The following is a 19,861-nucleotide window of genomic DNA, read 5'->3' on the forward strand; positions in this document are numbered from 1 at the left end:
CACAACATAATGCGTCATTACGAGTCCAGACATAAAGATACTAAAGATATTAATCTTCAACAATTTAAATATCTCTCTTCAGGGAAAAGGCCAGCTCAGTGTTGATATGTTGAATAAATTATGGGATTTCAGTCGTAAACTTACACTTTTCGTAAGTCAGTTTCGGGAAGGTAATATGGCTTACTTTCGAACGATAGAAACTGTTCGTGATGAAGCCATGTTAAATGATCATGTGCAAATATTAATTGAAATTCAAAATGAATTTAATTCTAGGTTCTAAAATCTTGTCTTAAGGTCCATACCTGTGGAGTAACGGTTAGCGCGTTTAGCCGCGAAACCAGGTGGCCCGGGTTCGATTCCCGGGTCAAGTTACCTGGTTGAGGTTTTTCCGGGGTTTTCCCTCAACTCAGTATGAGCAAACGCTGAGTAGCTTTCGATGTTGGACCACGGACTCATTTCACCGGCATTATCACCTTCTTCTCATTCAGACGCTAAATAACATAAGCTGTTGATAAAGCGTCGTAAAATGTAAAAATCTTGTCTTAATTGGAAAGAAGTTTAAAGTTATAATAAATTCTAAAACACCAGTTGAAACAATGCCATATAAGTTACAGGTGGGCCTGGTTGGCGCAGTTGGTATAGCGCTGGCCTTCTATGCCCGAGGTTGCGGGTTCGATTCCGGGCCAGGTCGATTGCATTTAAGTGTGCTCATATAACCTTGGCAGTTGCGAGCGTCGTTGAATAAAACATGACATTTAACGATTTACAGCTCGGACTTATTGATCTTCAATGTGGCCTAAGGGCTAAAGATCGTTTGAATAATACTACTAGCCTGGTTGAGTTTTACAAGACTAAACATTAGCAATAATATCCACGACTACACAGGCTGGCTGTGAAAATGATTGCTATGTTTGGCTCAACATTTATATTTGTGAGCAACTGTTTTCTATAATCAACTTTAATAAAGGCAGGCATCGAACATCTGTAACGATCATTACGATTAGTAGGCTACTGTTCCTTTCAGCTGCCAACAGCATAAAACCTCGTTTTCATGTATTGATAAATAAAAATATAATAAAATGATATTGTACATTTAAGTAGGTATAAAATTTCTATTATTTCTGTAAAATAAATATTTCTGTATTAATTAATAAGTCCAAGATAGTTTTGCAAACACTGAACGGGAATTCATTTCATGAACATCGTAATAGTACTTCCTTTTGTGTATATTTTGTACGAGATCACCCCTTCTTCCAGTCCACCCTTATACAAGCGCAGCTAATATCTCTAATATCTGCATTCCGCTCATGAGCTGTGCGCCGGCTCGGAGAGCGGAAACCTTATGTAGGCCTGATCTGTATGAAGCAATTGTGTAGAACTGTAGACCAACTTAGCGACAGAGACGTTGCCTAGGGTGCGCCATAGGAGGCTGGTCTACGCCACACCCGCGATAAGATGAGACGATGATGGAGATTTGTTGGGATGCCACAGGGGAACCAGAGCTCCCGGAGTAAACATGTGTTACTTGGACCACGGGCTTGCCCAACACAAGCTATAAATCGGGTGTGCGCCGAGGATCGAACCCGAATCCACATGATTTTAAGTCCAGCGCTTTAGCCACTAGACCTCCTTGGTGGCGATTTATTTTTATAGTACATAATAAATAACGAGAAAATTTAAAATGTACTTAAATTGGAAGAGTGAGAACTCTACTAATAAGCCCCATTCCTCCATTTTGCGAGGCTGCTGAGCCTATTTTGTTTCCATGCGGGTTACCCTTCTTAAATTCTGCTCACCAGAATGCACCACGAAAATTAAGAGTGATTCGTAATAATATTGGACAAGTACAATACGAGTTTACAGAAAGATAATAATCTATTTTCTCAAAGAAATATTGATATCGTTAAGTTGACTGTAAGCCCAGATCACATATATAACAGATTGCTCATACCTATGTTAAAATCGGTAGCACTTTGAAAAGAAAAACCGCCAGGATCGCCACCCGTCAGCCGTAAACGAACACGAGATGGCAGTACAGTCGCTAATGAAATTCAAATGGGAGTTATGACGTGATTCCTTATGTTAAAATGTTATGTTTTATTTAACGACGCTCGGAACTGCAGGGTTATATCAGCGTTGCCAGATGTGCAGGAATTTTGTCCCGCAGGAGTTCTTTTACATGCCAGTAAATCTACTGACATGAGTCTGTCGCCTGGCGTCCACACCTGTGGAGTAACGGTCAGCGCGTCTGGCTGCGAAACCAGGTGGCCCGGGTTCGAATCCCGGTCGGGGCAAGTTATCTGGTTGAGGTTTTTTCCGGAGTTTTCCCTCAACCCAATACGAGCAAATGCTGGGTAACTTTCGGTGCTGGACCCCGGACTCATTTCACCGGCATTATCACCTTCATATCATTCAGACGCTAAATAACCTAGATGTTGATACAGCGTCGTAAAATAACCCAATAAAATAAAATAAATCGACCTGACCCGGGATCGAACCCGCAACCTTGGGCATAGAAGGACAGCGCTATACCAACTCGCCAACCAGGCCGACGATTCCTTATGTAACAACTAGATGGCAGCATAGTAAACCTGACAAAAGTTGTTACCGTCAAAGCCTATAAGGCCGAGCTATCTAGATATATGATCTAGGCTGTAAGTAATCCGTGGTGCGACAACCTATAAAGGCCGACCAGCCGACTGCTGGTCTCAGTCAACGTACCTCAGCGAAGGTGAACGATTATATCCAACCAGTATCAGAGTATCGTTTGGTCAGCAGGATGATCCCCCCAGCCATTACAATGGTTTTCGAAACCGGATTTTACTACTTAGAGTACCTCCTCCGTTTTTACCTCAACGCTGGATTGATACGTACCGGTCCTATAGCTCGAACCAACGCTCATTCCGTAACGTGAGACCACAACGCTATAGTGCGGGATAAGTTGACATTACACGGTATTAAATTGAATAGACTTTAATTGAATTTATGGAGGGGCACTATGACCTTTCAAGATCTATTGCACTCAAGTTAGGCGCATTCCCAAACCCACACCGGCTGACTGAACTAAGGTTCTCTGCGTACCCAAGTTTCGAGCAGACAACACCACTCATCCCTAGGCCAGCCGGCGTTCGGGGAATTCTAAGGAATGATGTAGATGCCTAATAATATGGGAAAACGGGAGAACCCGGAGAAAAACCCTAACTGCGACCTTGTTAGCCATAAATGTCATTATGGATTTTTCATTGAAAATCCCAGGCCTGAACGGGACTCAAACCCGGACCATCTGCGTGACAGGCTTAAGGTCTGGCCACTCAGGCATCTCAGAAATGAACACATTAATTTGAAACAAACTCTTTCCATAAAAACTGAATGGTTACATAAAGAAATCCCACTTCTTTTCTAAAGAGAGAATGACCGAATTACCCAGTAAGATGGACAGTTTAATTTACCTCTTACTTCTTTTCAAACCCCTAAATATCGGTCTCAATCATGCATTCAGGAACATGGGACGCCTTCAGTTCTATCATCGATTTATTCGAATGAATCTTTTTAGTACGCATCATTTTTGTCTCTCCCCACTTGAGACTGTCAGGTACCTAAACCGTGACCGCTCCATTTTTTGCAGCAAGTTATGCGCACCATCTATCTAAAGTTATGTTACAACAGTCTCAGCTTTTTTTTTTTTTTCGACGTCTGTTAAATTGTTGTCCGTTGGATAGCGGCTTTAAAATTGAAGTGTTACAGATAGACTATTATTAAGTGCTTCATGTCGAAGATAGTTTATCTACTTCTGACACGTGGTGATACGTTGAGGTCGTCACTCTGATAATTTCTGTAATCCAGATAACAATATTTTCACGAGCCACATTCGTAAAAATCAATCTCAGGGTTAACGGCGATTTTCGGATTTGATAGGGATTTATTACTAGACCGCGGATCTTTAGGGAAAAACCTAGTTTTCTATTGATAACGTATTCGCACGTTTCATGAACATTCATGTTTAAAAATGCCCAAAACAGCCTCTTTTGACTTTTTTTTTTTTTACCTATTTTTGCCTACTTCAAATTAGTTTTTTGTCTCTGTGAAGTGCTATTTAAAAAATCCAAGTTATATGTTGTAAGAACTACAACAATGACTTCTCTCTCTCTCTCTCTCTCTCTCTCTCTCCCTCCCTCCCTCCCTCCCTCTCCGGACCCTTGTGAGACCACTTCCAATATGATTTGATGTTTGAATCTAGCTAACTTTACCGACAACAATGGACTCAATCAATAGTTTGGTAATTTAAATACGCCTACACTAAGGATTTCGAAATTCAGTATCCAACTGTATGTAACAGTCTTTTCTTTAATTGAATTCAGTTTTAATGTCAGTGCAGTGGTGACAATACCAAAAGTAGTGAGTTCCAAAGCAAGCCATAGGCTATAAGGCAGTGGCTTCAAGGATTTCCGAACTTTTCGACAGATTGAAAAATTATAATCTATCAAGTTGTTATGTCTTATTTGTCATAGTTATTTCTTCACTTGATTTCTAAGTTATTTTCTCTTCACGACATTATTATTATTATTATTATTATTATTATTATTATTATTATTATTATTATTATTATTATTATATGACTACGTTAGGCCTAAATATTAAAGTACCGGTAAGCAAATGACTAGGAGAGATGGCGGTGCGCAACTTCTAATCACTAGATTGTGCACCAATATGCCTGGGTTAAATCCCAAATCTCTCCGCAGTGCATATGAAGAGAAGGCATATGTGATGATAGTGATTCGTCCGTCGGAGGGGGACGTTAAGCTGGCGGGCCCTTTGGTGCTATTCGACAGGAGTAGGATACTTGCCGGCACCGGGTTTCCCCTTCACCCTTCCTCATCTTCTTCATCATCATGTCCACACCTGTGGAGTAACGGTCAGCGCGTCTGGCTGCGAAACCAGGTGGCCCGGGTTCGAATCCCGGTCGGGGCAAGTTACCTGGTTGAGGTTTTTTCCGGGGTTTTCTCTCAACCCAATACGAGCAAATGCTAGGTAACTTATGGTGCTGGACCCCGGACTCATTTCACCGGCATTATCACCTTCATATCATTCAGACGCTAAATAACCTAGATGTTGATACAGCGTCGTAAAATAAAATAAAATAAAAAAAATTCATCGTCATCATCATCACTCATGCCAGACACTACACTTACACATACATTCACCCTACTACACGACGTAACTCTCCACAGATACACATCATGTACAGTATGGCCCGCCGAAATGGCGTACAACTATAAAATGGTCATAGTCCTGCCATCTATCCGCAATATGCGGAAAACGAATCACGTAAAGTGAAGTGGGTAGGCATTGGACACATACGTACATACATACATATTAATTTAAAATTATCTGAATTAATTATCAGATAGCTTGCTATCTGCACTCTGTATAGGATCCTCTTTTTTAAGGTTTCAAGTATAAAAAGTTTCATTTGATTCAGCATACACAAGATGCGTTACATAAGGCAAATGCCGAGCACAGATCTAAACTTAAGCAAATTTTTGTGACACAATCATCTGAAGAATCCAGCAAAAAGAATCAGTTTTACAGTAACATGTCATGCCGCTGTGGCAGTTAATATTCCATTTCGGAACTAGAAAATCCAACATTCAAAGCGTTTCTTGAAAAATACTGCGATCAATCAGTCCCTTCTGAGTCAAAGGTGCGCAAAAATTACCTGAATTCAGCCTACAATGACGAAACGAACAGAATCCGACAAGATATTGGAGACTTGCATATATGGATATCAGTTGACGAAATGACTGACGTTCTTGGTCGATACATTGCGATTGTAGTTGTCGAGAAATTGAATCCAGATGCGCCGTTCCGAGCTTACCTGATATGCACAAAGGAACTTCCAAAGACAAACCAGGAAACAAACGCACAATTTGACAACAATGGACTGAAAGTACTATATCCAAAAAATGTTGACGAAAACAAAGTGTGTTGTTCGTCTACACGGATTTCGCAGCATACATGGTTGCTGCAACGGCGTTGCTTAGGATGTTCTATTCTTTTATGTTACATGTGACGTGTCTTGCCCATGAACCGTGTAGCAGATAGTAAGAGTAGAATTTCCTAGGATCAATAAGTTAATCCCTATGGTAAGAAAGTTTTCGTTAAGGCACAGTCAAGGATATAGGCTTTCAGAGAAGAACTCCCAGATATTTCTCTGTCTCCCAACCAGTTCTTACCCGATGGGGTACATGGTTAAAAGCAGCAGAGTACTACAGTAAACATTTCTGATCCAGAATGCCACAAAAAATCTTTCGAGAATGCTGCTTGTGTCACTTCAGCAAAACAGTTACTTGATTATCCCCATCTCCTGTGATTTGTTTTAGGCATACATTAGGTCCCACTGTACGTTTCTTGTGGCAATCATTTCATAATTGGAAGGCTCAGGGAAACGTGTCTATGAAAACATGGCTTTGTTGGAGGAGTTCAAACAAAAATGAAAGCACTGTGTGAAGTGAAATTGAAGTATGTCCCCGTCACGTCTGAAGATATACAACATTCTTTTTCTGCTTATAGACTAATTTTCACCGACAAGCGCCAAACTTTTACTCTAGAAGATTTAGAGAAGGTTTTAGTAATTTATTGCGAAGTCAACTAGGTTTGAATAGTTGAAACAATGTTTGTGAAGTTTTAAAATGCATTTAGGTGTATAGCTACTATTATACAGTCACGAAGCTTGAGTTTATGAGGGTACTAGGAACAATAGACTGTGCAGGTACTATTTCGTATTGTTTGTAATGAGGCGATAGTAGCGACCCTAGTGGTTAGCAACTATCTATGTATGCATATTTACTGCACTACGTATTGAGCTTCTTGACTGTATATACTAGACTTACACTGTGCCATTTTAGTTTCGACACTCTGTGTTTCTTTCTTTCTTTTCTTATTTTCTTTCTTATTGATGTCTTTTTTCTTGTTGTTAGTTACCCTTACTTCTCATAGATGGCATTCTATTTCGCCATTTTAAATCTCTTTCTTCCTTTTATAGATAGCTTGTTTTCTTTCCGTCATTCATGGTCTCTTACTTCTCACGTATAAGGAGCGAATTTAAGTAAACACGTGACATGGGCTTTAGATTTTCATTGGCCCTATTAACATTTATTATTAATTAGCGTTGGTTCTCCTGAGAGGGACGCTTGACGCGGGGCAGTCTGGGGTCGACGCTCGAAGAGTATGGTTGTGTGACAGCCGTGGAGAGCTGAGGGGGTTTTGTTTTAGCGGCTGTGTTGGGATCACGGATAACCCAGTCCGGTCAGGGACGTGTACTGCTGTAGTCGGGGCTCGATAGGGGATAGTGTCTTACTACATGCAGAAACGTGGCCGAGCTGTGGTGTGGTGTGCTGTGTGATAACGGAGGCATGAGAGTTGAAGAGAGACCATTGTTGTTTGGTTTCGAGACTGGCCTACCAGGGATTATAACAGGCTTTTCTACATCAGTAACTGTATGTTTCTTTTGATTAGTAGAAGTATATTTGATTTCATACAGAGTATTAGGTAATTCACGAATAAGCCGGCATTCGTCAAGTGTATATTTTACATTGGTTGTGTTTGGTTTCGTATTAGTGCTTTCTGCCACATCCGACAAGTTTGGACTTGTCTAGCAAGTTACTCATACTTATAATCTGTGGGTATAGATGGTGTTACTATTGTGTGTAATGGTGAATGCCAGTTGAGTGACGATTAGTGGCAAGCCAGTTTCGATGCATTGGTGAAGTTATCGGCACTGTATTTCTACTGCAGCCTTTTTGTTCATTTTCCAATGTCCGGAAGTGTTAATAAATGTAAGCGGATAGTTGATTATTTATGTTAAGTGTTTTCTTTTGTACCATCTCACCCATGAGACAATCGACCCTATCATACGTTTGACGGCAGGGTAAAACTTAATCGTTTAAGTATTGTTTACTTATTATTTATACCAACTATTCAAAGTAAACAGAGGCCCACCGTTGGAACACAAGCTAGACGATATTTCCGTCAAAAAAAGGAGCGTGTTGCAGTTCTCCAAATACAACTTATGGCTAAGTAGAATAAAAAAATTGGGGCAATGGATCTTCATGACTGGCTTGTATCAAATTGTCAAGTTTCTATTCGATGTAAAAAGTGGTACTGCCCAATACTCACGAAAATCCTTGATATGAATGCCTGGTGTCTCTAGGCCTATGGGAGGTTCACTCTCTCTTTTGAATTTTCGAAGAGTCATTGCAGTTTCGTTTATCAAGTCGAAACCACCAGTTATGTCATCATCAGGGAACGGATTCATACGAACTAAAAATGAATAAAATATGTAAATGTATATGTCATTTTTTTTATCAAAATATGGAATTAATTAATATGGACTTAAAATTATAAAAAATATGACTAGCTATATTATGTATCAGTACATCATCAAACTAATATATATATATATATATATATATATATATATATATATATATATATATATATATAATGGACGAATCTTATTTTTCATTGTACTATTCTGTTATGTGAACTTCAAACAAAACACAATTTTTATTACCTGTTACCACAACAATGGGTTACAAACATATCCACGTTAAATATTAGTACAGTTTAATCAAACTGAATAAAAACTATAATGGACGTAACTTTATATTTCATTGTAATATTTTTTTATATGAACATCAAACAAAACACAATTTTTATTGCCTGCAACCATAACAATGGGTTACAAACCTATCTACGTTAAATATTAGTGCAGTTTAATCAAACTAAACAAAGAATATAATGAACGTGTCTTATCTTCCATTGTACTATTTTGTTATTTGAGCTTCAAACAAAACACAATTTTTATTGCCCATTACGTAACAATGGGTTACAAAACTATCAACGTTAAATATTAGTACAATTTAATCAAACTAAACAAAGAAAATAATGGACACACCTTATCTTATATTGTACTATTTTATTACGTAAACTTCAAACAAACACACAATTTTTATTGCCTGTTAACCATAACAACGGGTTATGTTAAATATTAGTACAGTTTAATAAAATGAAATTGGTTATGTTAAATTGGTTAAATTTATTAAAACAGTTGAATAAAACTAAACAAAGAATATAATGGACACGCCTTATCTTCTATTGTACTATTTTGTTATGTGAACTTCAAACAAAACACAATTTTTATTGCCTGTTACCATAACAATGCGTTACAAACCTAAGTTAAATATTAGTACAGTTTAATCAAACTAAACAAAGAATATAATGGACATACCTTATCTTCTATTGTACTATTATCTTATGTGAACTTCAAACAAAACACAATTTTTATTGCCTGTTACCATAACAATTGGTTACAAACCTATCTACGTTAAAATTAGTACAGTTTAATCAAACTAAACAAAGAATATAATCGACCTACCTTATCTTTCATTGTATTATTTTGTTATGTGAACTTCACACAAAACACAATTTTTATTGCCTGTTACCATAACAATGAGATACAAACCTATCTACGTTAAATATTAGTACATTTTAATCATAGGCGAAGAGAGAGCAGTTTCCTTGGAGGGGGGGGGGGGCAAAGCAAAATCATAGAATCCCAATATAACAAGATTATGTGGGATAATAGTTATATACAATAGAAGTGATTTAATACAGTTATATGAAAGTGTTCATATAACTGTATTAAATCACTTCTATTGTATATAACTATCTCATTCATGAACACTGTTGTATCTGACCTAACTTATGTAATTTAATGGGGGATAATATTTACCTTCTCCCCCCGTTATAGTTTGACAGTGATACAATATATCGAAATATGATCATTTAATAAAGGTATTTTCGGGGGCATATATCTTATAGTGTTACATCCATATCCGCGATGTTTCGGACCGAGTTGTATAGGGCTTGAACTGTAGGTCTACTACAAATTATAATAAGGCATAATTTAAAATAAATATCCCTATTTTTCTCTCTCATGAACAAACATATATGTATACATCAATAATACTATGTAACTGCAAACAGAAACCTTTTTCTCTGTAGTTTATCTTCCTGAAGATATCATATTGTCACTTTTAATTCAACAATAATGTTGTGACTTTTATTTCAATAGCAACCACACACCCGTCAACAATGGGTATTCCACTCAATACAGTAGTCGTTATTGCACTCCACAGAATGACAATGCCAACTCACGTGAATTATTGGGAAGAACAACAATGTACTCCTAATCTCAACTAATGTTCACAAAGCACTATTTACAAAGCAAAACTGTCAGTTCTCAGCTCGTTCGCCTTGGCTAGTTCTTTCAGCTCACTCAAGTTCACGGTACATCGATTATTATTTTTTTTGTTATTTAACGACGCTGTATCAACTACTAGGTTATTTAGCGTCGATGAGATTGGTGATAGCAAGATGGTATTTGGCGAGATGAGGCCGAGAATTCGCCATAGATTACCTAGCATTCACCTTACGGCTGGAGAAAACCTCGGAAATAACCCAACCAGGTAATCAGCCCAAGCGGGGATCGAACCCGCGCCCGAGCGCAACTTCAGACGGGCAGGCAAGCGCCTTAACTGACTGAGCCACGCTGGTGGCTCGGTACGTCGAACCCCAAGCCTTCCAGATAACAGTTCACTGCACTTCGAACCGAAGACTTTCAGATACAGTTCACTGCACTTCGAACCCAAGACTTCCGGATACGCCGCACTCGCCTGGACGCTGCCACAGTTACTCACTCAAGTTCACTGCACCTCGAACTCAGATCCACTGGATACGTCTCCGCTAACTAGCGTTCTCGCAGCTATCTAACTAAACTTCGAAGGCTGCTTGCGCCTTTATTTACTAAATCACACGTTCAGTGGAGTCTCAGATTCTACCGTCTGAGCCAACTCGCTCGGTTGTGCATCACTGTTTATGTAAATAATAAAATGAAATTGAATGTGACACATAAATATTATTTTAAGAAACACAGGAAATGAATATGGGTAAATTACGAACGCAGGAACGTCATTTCGTGACACTTTTTAAAATAACTCAGCTCCAGTGAGCTCAATGGTAAAATTCTTATTTTCACTCTATGCAATATGTGCTGTATTTTTGATTCAGTGAAAATACTCATCTTTACGACAAAATTCTTAAAAATACTATTTTGTTCTGTAGACAAACAGAAACTGAAGTGTATAAAATTAGAGTATTTTATGTGGACCAAATAAAGTTTAAATAATCAAGTTATACAATATTTCGACAGAATGTCAAGTTTTCTGCCTGTAAAGATCTATTTTAATCTTACTTCAGTCCTCATATAGCATTAAATCCATCTAGAGAAAGTACAATTTCAAGTAGTGAAGGAATTATCCAAATCGGTTAATAAGCTTCTGAGGTTACTTCATACAAACACAAACATTCTCTGTATATTAATAATGATAGACATTTATATAAGAATAGAAATATTTCCTTATAAAAATAGTGTTAAATGAATTATTCTCCGTTTGTTGTGTGCAAGGGCCCTTATAGATGAAGTCATTTGTTTTCATTTCATTACAGCCTATTTGAGACGACAATAACATAAAGAGCATTGTTATTTTAAAACTCATTTATCTCATTAAATATTAGTCCTATCAAAATTTTGCATTGAATAAAACTGACCGGAAATCATTTTTAAAGAAACTTTTGTTATGTAGATCTAACATTTTTTATGAAAATCAATAATAAGGGAGATATTTTGATTTATTTAATTCAGGCCCCCTTATAACTAGGCTGACCAGAATTTTTATGGTCCAGCAGGGGACATCAGCAATTTCAAGAAAAACCACAAACGCTTTTCTAGTCACTCTCCGTTGAAATGTTGCAGAAAATACATGTAACCGTAGATACAATGATAGAACTTTGCACGCTAAATTTGTAGAGTATCTTAAATTTTTTAAATAAATACATAAAAACACGTAAGTAACTCTTATATATAATAAATAGCCACTAAGAATTAAATTTCAGTACTGACGCATACATGGAAATCTTTCACATAATATTGTTCACACTGAACTCTAACACACACATTTTACAAGTACTTGTCGGAAGAATGTATCTTTTTAAGGATCTGTTCACAAGAGTGCAGACTATCTCATACTATGCTCGCTGGTTCTTCTGTCTCTTACTGAGAACTGTTCAGAAATGTGCATGAATCGCAGCAGTTTCATCACGATACTAAAAATACTTACGTGTAAAATGTTATTGAAACAAAATCAAAGCTTCTGGCGACAAAATTAATTTCCGGGAACAAAAACGGGGACTGTCCCCGGAAATCGGGAACATCTGGTCAGCCTACTTATAACCCTCTCTTTTAAATAAAGTATTTTAAATGCCATATAGCCTAAAATCTAAGTTAGAACGAACATAATTTATATTCTATTTTTCATATAAATCTGTTCAGCCGTTATCGCATGAAAAGGTAACAAACATCCAGACAGACAGACATACAAACAAAATAAAAACAAACGATTTTTGGTTTCAGGGTGATTAATTATACATGTTAGCACCAATTATTTTTGGAAAAGCGAAAATTACCAGAACATTTTCGATTACAGATTTATTATTAGTATACATTAACGTTTTTGACTCAACTGAATCATCTTCAGATCATAACATGCCGAAAGAAAACTTATATTACAGTTAAACAGGAATGTATAAAATTAAACAAAGTGCCCTAGTAGTGTTAAGCATATGTCAAGTGTTAAAACATTTAAAATACGTTGAATATTTCGGCAATGTTGCACATGTATAAAGTATTATAACAAGTTAAAAAGTACATGAAATACATAAAAATTAGATACACTGTGAACAAGGTGTAACAACAAGTATGTGTTGATTGTAAAACACACGAGGTAAACAAAACATACGAAATCTGTTTTACTAGATATCAATTGAATAATCTTCAGTTAAAAGTTACGTAAGATATGTGTATGTACTCGTAGTTACAATGAAACTCATAAGAGAACCTTGCAACATATCATGTGACTGGTGTTCCATTAACAATTCATAAAATGCATGTGTGTGGTTGCTATGCAAGGTTCTGTTTAACCATGGTAATAGATGGATAACAGATATGAATATGCTGTTAAAATAATTGTACAATAGAAGGTTGTATGATATGTGCAAACATAATACGTGGGGTGTAACTTTAATATTGGCAACACTGCTGTAAAAGCGAAACGAGACGGAGTTAATTGTTGTCACTTCTACCACATCTTAAGGCCCATTCACAATGAAAATTAAACATAACCGTAACATAAACATAGAAGTTTGCGGCCAGGCTACCAAATGGGATCATTCACAATGATTCACATAAACACTGACATTAACATTGCCGTAAGACGTTAACATGAAAGTTTGCAAACTCCAAACTTTCATGCTTATGCTTACGTATTTTGCAAACAGAATACAATCGCGGAGCACTGAAGTATTCGACAGAATATGAGGAAATGGCGTCGTTGTTATGTTTCCATGGTTACCAAATATGCTTGCTGTTATGTTTATGTTCCCATCGTGAATGATTGTATGACTTCTTGATTTTACCGTAACGTTTACATTCTTAAGTTAACGCTTACGTTTAATTTTCATTGTGAATGAGCCTTTAGTCTATGTCTGCTCTCTTCCCCCCCTAAAAGGACTCTTCCGTCCGACTCACAGCGCATGCGCTGTGGAGAGTTGACGGTAGTCTCCTGTTAGTTACAGCTCTAAGGCTGGTATTCATAGTCGACACTTTCGATTAAAGTGTCCTTTGGAAGACGCAAAGTATCACTTTTCCGTTGCACAGTCGACACTTTGGTGCAAAGGAACACTTTGGATGAAAGTGTACTTCCGACCACACTTTGAGCCGAAAAGTGTCACTTTGTAGAAAAATGGCGGACGTCTTGGAAGTTGTCGAACTATTTATTAGAACATGAGGAAGAGGTGGCACAATTATTGGACAATGTACGAAAGCGCTACATTAGGGATATGCCTAAAGACAATCCAGTGAAATTTTATAATGCTATAGAATTAAAAAAACGGTTCCAATTTGATAAAGAAACTGTTATTGAGATTGCTCATCTTTTCGATGGCCGGTTGACAAAAACTAATAATAGAGGTTTGTCAGTGCCTCCAATAATACAGTATTGACTGCATTAAAATTCTATGCTACAGATCTGTACCATATATTAATATCTATAATATTATAGTTTAGGTATTTCTGTTGTAACATTCGTATATTTTTAATCTCAATTCGATGAAGTGATATGTAAGTAGATATGCCTATATATAACCTATTTTTTTTATTACTGAAACAAATTTTTTAACTTAAATAATATTTAACTTCAATCTAATGTGGGCGTAACTATCTTAAAAATTAGCATTGAGAGACCTCACGTGCCTGCTTTCTAAGCAGATTCCATAATTATATATTAGTTTAAAATGATTTTGATTTTTGTTGACTACCTGTATTTTGAGATAAGATTTATCTTGATTTTGATATAATCATTACTGTTTTGATAATATATATTTTTATGCCGGTAAGAAATACATCTGATATGGCTGCTTCTGCTGAGATATTGTCTCTAGTTCATGTGCAGTCATAACCTCACCATGAAAAGAGATCTCGTACAATTAGGCCTAGGCCTATTTTGTTTTGCATTGTAGAAGAACTTGGCATTGAAAATATTCCTGAAATACATCTGATGTGGCTGCTTCTGTTGATATATTGTCTCTAGTTCATGTGCAGTCATAACCTCACCATGAAAAGAAATATCGTACAATTAGGCCTAGGCCTATTTTGTTTTGCATTGTAGAAGAACTTGGCATTCAAAATATTCCTGAAGAGCAAGCAATAATGGACAAGAGATAGAGAGAAAGAAGTAATAATAATAGCAGTAGTAATGTGTTTATTTCATTCTTATGACTTCCATTCACTATTCACGAAAAAGACAAAAATGAAAATGGAGGGAATAAAACGATATACCACTGAAGCAGGTACGTATAAAACCTAACCTAACGATATAGGTATTATATATATATATATATATATATATATATATATATATATATATAACTTAACCTACTCAGTCCAACTTAACCTAACTATATAAACCAATAAAAGATATCCTAGCTATATAAATCAGTGGAACGGATACATACAAAACCTAATTTAACGATATAAATCAATGAAAAAGATATGCACAAAACCTAATCTAACTATATAAATCAATGGATCAGCTATGTACTGTACAAAGCCTAACCTAATTTAGCCAGCAGTATCACTACCTATTTAATAAAATATTATATATCTGAACTGACTGAAATAATCTAAATTATCGGCAACAAAAACTAGAAACTGAAATAAAACAACTTTAAATATATATTTTCTTTCTCGCGCGATCAATTAGACTCCAAACTCAAATCACAAGCATTATGATCTGTGGGTTATACATTAATTTGTTATCGTTTGTTCACTTGTTTTGAAAGGCATTGTGGGACTTCTGTTACCAACTTAATTGTAACTCTACACTTTGCTGGTGTAAAGTGACACTTTGCAAAGTGCACTTCTTCAATCGTCTATGAATACCACTAATATGAAAGAGCCACTTTCGTCAAAAGTGTCAGTTTGTAAAGTGGTGATATAAAGTGCCGACTATTAATACCAGCCTAAGCGGTTGTGTTTCGCTATGTTTACAGCGATCTTGGCTGAATTTTAATGCACAGTATTTCCGTAATTTTTTTTTTAGTATAATCTGAGACCAGCATTGCGAAGAAAGCGCCTACACGTTTTGCAGAACCCTCTCATCATTTTGCAGGATAACGCAGGGGCGCGCACGGCACAGCCTGTAGCTGATTTGTACTGTCGCTGGGGGTGGGAAGTGCTTTTCCATTCACTATATTCACCGGACTTAAGCTCTTGTGATTATGACCTAATCCCAAAGATGAAGGAACCACTTCGTGACGTTCGATTCCGGACTGTTCCCGATATTCTGCAGGCAGTAGGGCGGTCCATCAGAAATATCAACAGAACAGGAGCAGGAGCTCCTACAGGGATACTACGACTTCCACATCGCTGGCAACGAGTTGTTGACAATGCTGGTTACTACATTGAAGGACTGTAGAAGTTTCATAGATGTATCACTTGTATATTCGTAATAAATAAATAGTTGCCATTATTAAAGTTACAACTTGTGTAATTATTGCAGATGATGAACAGGTTCGTACGGAGAAACAAGTGAACTGTGAGGTAGATCATGTACATACAACCATGAGAATGTTTCAGTGAATGAAAAGTCCTCAAGGCACTAGCTAAGAAACACAGGAGGTTGAAATACAGACTGTCTATTTTAAAAGCATAATAAAAAATATGGCCGTCGGTAGTAGTTCGTACAGTTCGAAATTGTGGTGCTTCAGCTCATACTTCAGGGGGGAAGGTTGATGTTTCAGTATAGTTTTCCAGAATATGAGAAAATTTAAAACATTCACTAGCAGGTTGGGCGTCTGATATTAGTTCTGTAAAACATCCCTTTCTCCAGTTGTTATTGACTTTAACTCCTTCAGGACTGCTATTATTTTCGCTGTAAATATTGAGCATATTTGATGAAGATGAGCTTGAGGATGTATGAAGAAAAGCTACACCTGTTTCATTCTTGGTCTTAGAACCAGCAGTAAAAACTATAATAGGTTAATCGTGTTTGTTGGTTATCTCCTATAAATACTCATTAAAGGCCAGATATGGTTCTACAAAGTAGGATATACTGAACAAAACTGGTATAAACCATGTGAAGCAATGTATTTATCGGCAGATGCGCCAACGAAGAAACGAAACGAACCCACCATATAAGCATTTCTATTCATTCCGGTCATATTATTACCCTGTGCCTTGAATGTAACAGTAGCCTACTTGCCATTACAAACCATCTGCCTGTTGAAACGATGCCACATGGTGTAGCGAAATAATGTTAATTTTACGGCACCGAGGTTACGAAAGAAAATTAGTCAACTTTTTGTTTCTCATGCGTCTTTACGGCCTGTGTTCTGATGTTTTACTTTCTTCTTACCATAATGAGGGGTACACTGTTATTTATTATTACTTCTGTTAGTGATCCTCGAGGTAGAGACTCGTTTACTACACGTGATCTTCCTGACGCTATCACCAAAGACGACTATCGTGACTGTACTTTTTATGTTTCTCACTTGCTTAGGGCAAATTCAAAGTGACCACTGCAGACTCCTAAATAGTTTCCTCCTCATCAGATCAGTCCTTGAGTAATTTAACTTTTTGAATAAGCTTTTCTCTTTTGAGTGTCTTTAAACAAATTAATGGCAGTATAATAATAATAATAATAATAATAATAATAATAATAATAATAATAATAATACTTTTCCTCACATTCTTGCCAAGAGCTTATTGCTTTCAACATGCAGCGTACCTTCTTTTAAAGCTCCTGGATCTAGATTCTATAACGTATGAGTTTAAATAGGCACATCTTCAAGTAATCCAGCAGAAATAACACATCGCACTATATCGCATTAGATATTTTCTCAGTAAGTGTGCGATTTGGAGAAGAGGTTTACTTTCTTTTTATTTTTTTCTCGGTAATATCTAGAAAATGATTTTAGAGTGAATAATATGTTATACTCACATTTGTACTGAGATTTAGTTTGCATTTTATCTGTGTTGATTTCAATAATCATATCCTCACACTTCTACATCTAAAATTCTTTCCTACTTCGTGTCTATCTGATAGAAGTGCGACATTTCGTGATGTGAGAATCAACAGGTTCTATCTGCATTTTCTATAACTTTTCAAGAGAGAGCCTGAAGTTTTCCTTTTGAAGTACGGTTTTAGTCACATAGTTATAATGTGCTTTAATAACGTATTTTCCCATCATGCAATCAGACGGATAAAAATGAATTACCATAGGCCTACTTAGCTTTGATACACATTAATTGAATTTTTCCTCTCTCTACTAATACTATACCTATATAAATAATAATAATAATATTAATAATAATAATAATAATAATAATAATAATATTACTTACAAACTTACAAATGTTTTTTAGAGAACCCGGAGGTACATTGCCGCTCTCATATAAGTCCGCCATCGGTCCCTATCCTGAGCAAGATTAATCCAGTCTCCACCATCATATCCCACCTCCCTCAAATACATTTTAATATTATTCTCTCACCTACGTCTCGGACTCCACAAAGATCTTTCTCCCTCAGGCCTCCCAGCTAACACTATATGCATTTCTGGATTCGCCCATACGTACTACATGCTCTGCTCATCTCAAATGTCTGGATTTAATGTTCCTAATATGTTAGGTGAAGAATACAATGCGTGCAGTTCTGCGTTGTGTAACTTTCTCCATTCTCTTGTGACTTCATTCCTCTTAGCCCCAAATATTTTTCTTAGCACCTTATTCTCAAACGTCCTTAACCTCTGTTCCTCTCTCAAAGTGAGAATCCATTCAATTGCAAACCCTCTTTGTTGATCTGGACTTTCCTAATGGCATAGTCCACACCTGTGGAGTAACGGTTAGCGCGTCTGGACGAAAAACCAGGTGGCCCGGATTCGATTCCCGGTTGGGACAAGTTACCTGATTGATGTTTTTTCTGAGGTTTTTCCTCAATCCAATATGAGCAAATGCTGGGTAACTATCGGTGCTGGAACCCGGACTCATTTCACCGGCATTATCACCTTCATCTCATTCAGACGCTAAATAACCTAGGATGTTGATAAAGCGTCGTAAAATAACCTACTGATGGCATATTCTAGAGCAAAGTTAAAAAAGTAAAGGTGATAGTGCATTTCCTTGCTTTAATCCGCAGTGTATTGGAAAAGCATCTAACACAGCGGCGGACTTTCAGGGGAGGCAAGGGAGTCCATGCCTCCCATAACATTTACCAGAATACAATAAGATTGGTATTCATTCCAGTTGAATTATACAGTACTTGCCTCCGAAACATGACGACCTCTTTTCTTGGAATTGGTAATCGCTCATAAATCCCCATCCTCTACTCAACCCCTAGCCGCGTGGCAGAAAGACAATAGACCCCAGCATTGCCAAATCTAGCAGTCATTGTCTCTACCTGATGGCTTTCACCCATTCTCAGTGTCTTTTCAGATATTTGTCGACGTGTTTTTTTATACCGTTCTATACCGTATGTCTAATTTATTCCGGCCATGATTAATGATGTTGGAGCAGATGATCCGCGGTCAGGCCTCCTGATTCACCTGAAGATCCAGGACAATCACGACAAGAATAAATAACACCGTCGAAGAAAAGAGAATATGTTATTTGCGGAGGAGTTTAGCTAAGAAAACGAAGTGTTAAAATTGTGTCTAATGTTAGGAATTTTATCCATAGAGTAATCGAAAGTTGCGGCAGTTTGTTAAGTAAAAATCTTAATCACTTAACATCGACGCAACAAATATATTCTTTTGTGGTTTAATATGATTTTTGTGCTATGAAAAAAATGATGAAAAGGAATAAATTTATCCATGATTGGTATCTAAACTGGTTTTTATTTTACCGTCCCTAGCAACCTAAATAATGACAATATTCACAGCAGTGTTTAAAAGTTTCTGACAGCAGTGAATTAAATGTTTTTTTTTAATCACTCTACAGTATATGACAACCAACATATTAGCAATAATAAAATGAATATATTTTTTCATTTAAAACTTCTTCTCCAACAACACATTACAAAGAAAAGGCCTACAATTTAAAATTAAATTTAAATGCCAGTAATGGATAAAATATTGTATAGCACACTAGAGTAAATAGATTTTATGCGCTCGTGAAAATTATCATCCAAGC

At 36.8% G+C, this 19,861-nt stretch overlaps 1 long non-coding RNA gene across 1 annotated transcript in view; it reads left to right on the top strand.

The window, feature by feature from the left end:
• LOC138709223 (uncharacterized) overlaps positions 1-16,217 on the top strand; it is a 30,789-nt gene extending 14,572 nt beyond the window's left edge. Inside the window, exon 2 of the long non-coding RNA XR_011334884.1 lies at positions 15,846-16,217. This is a non-coding gene — a long non-coding RNA (uncharacterized lncRNA). The remainder of the gene's footprint in view (positions 1-15,845) is intronic.
• Positions 16,218-19,861: the final 3,644 nt, after the last annotated feature.

The sequence above is a fragment of the Periplaneta americana genome, chromosome 1 (assembly GCF_040183065.1).
Source record: "Periplaneta americana isolate PAMFEO1 chromosome 1, P.americana_PAMFEO1_priV1, whole genome shotgun sequence".
Lineage (NCBI taxonomy): Eukaryota > Metazoa > Arthropoda > Insecta > Blattodea > Blattidae > Periplaneta > Periplaneta americana.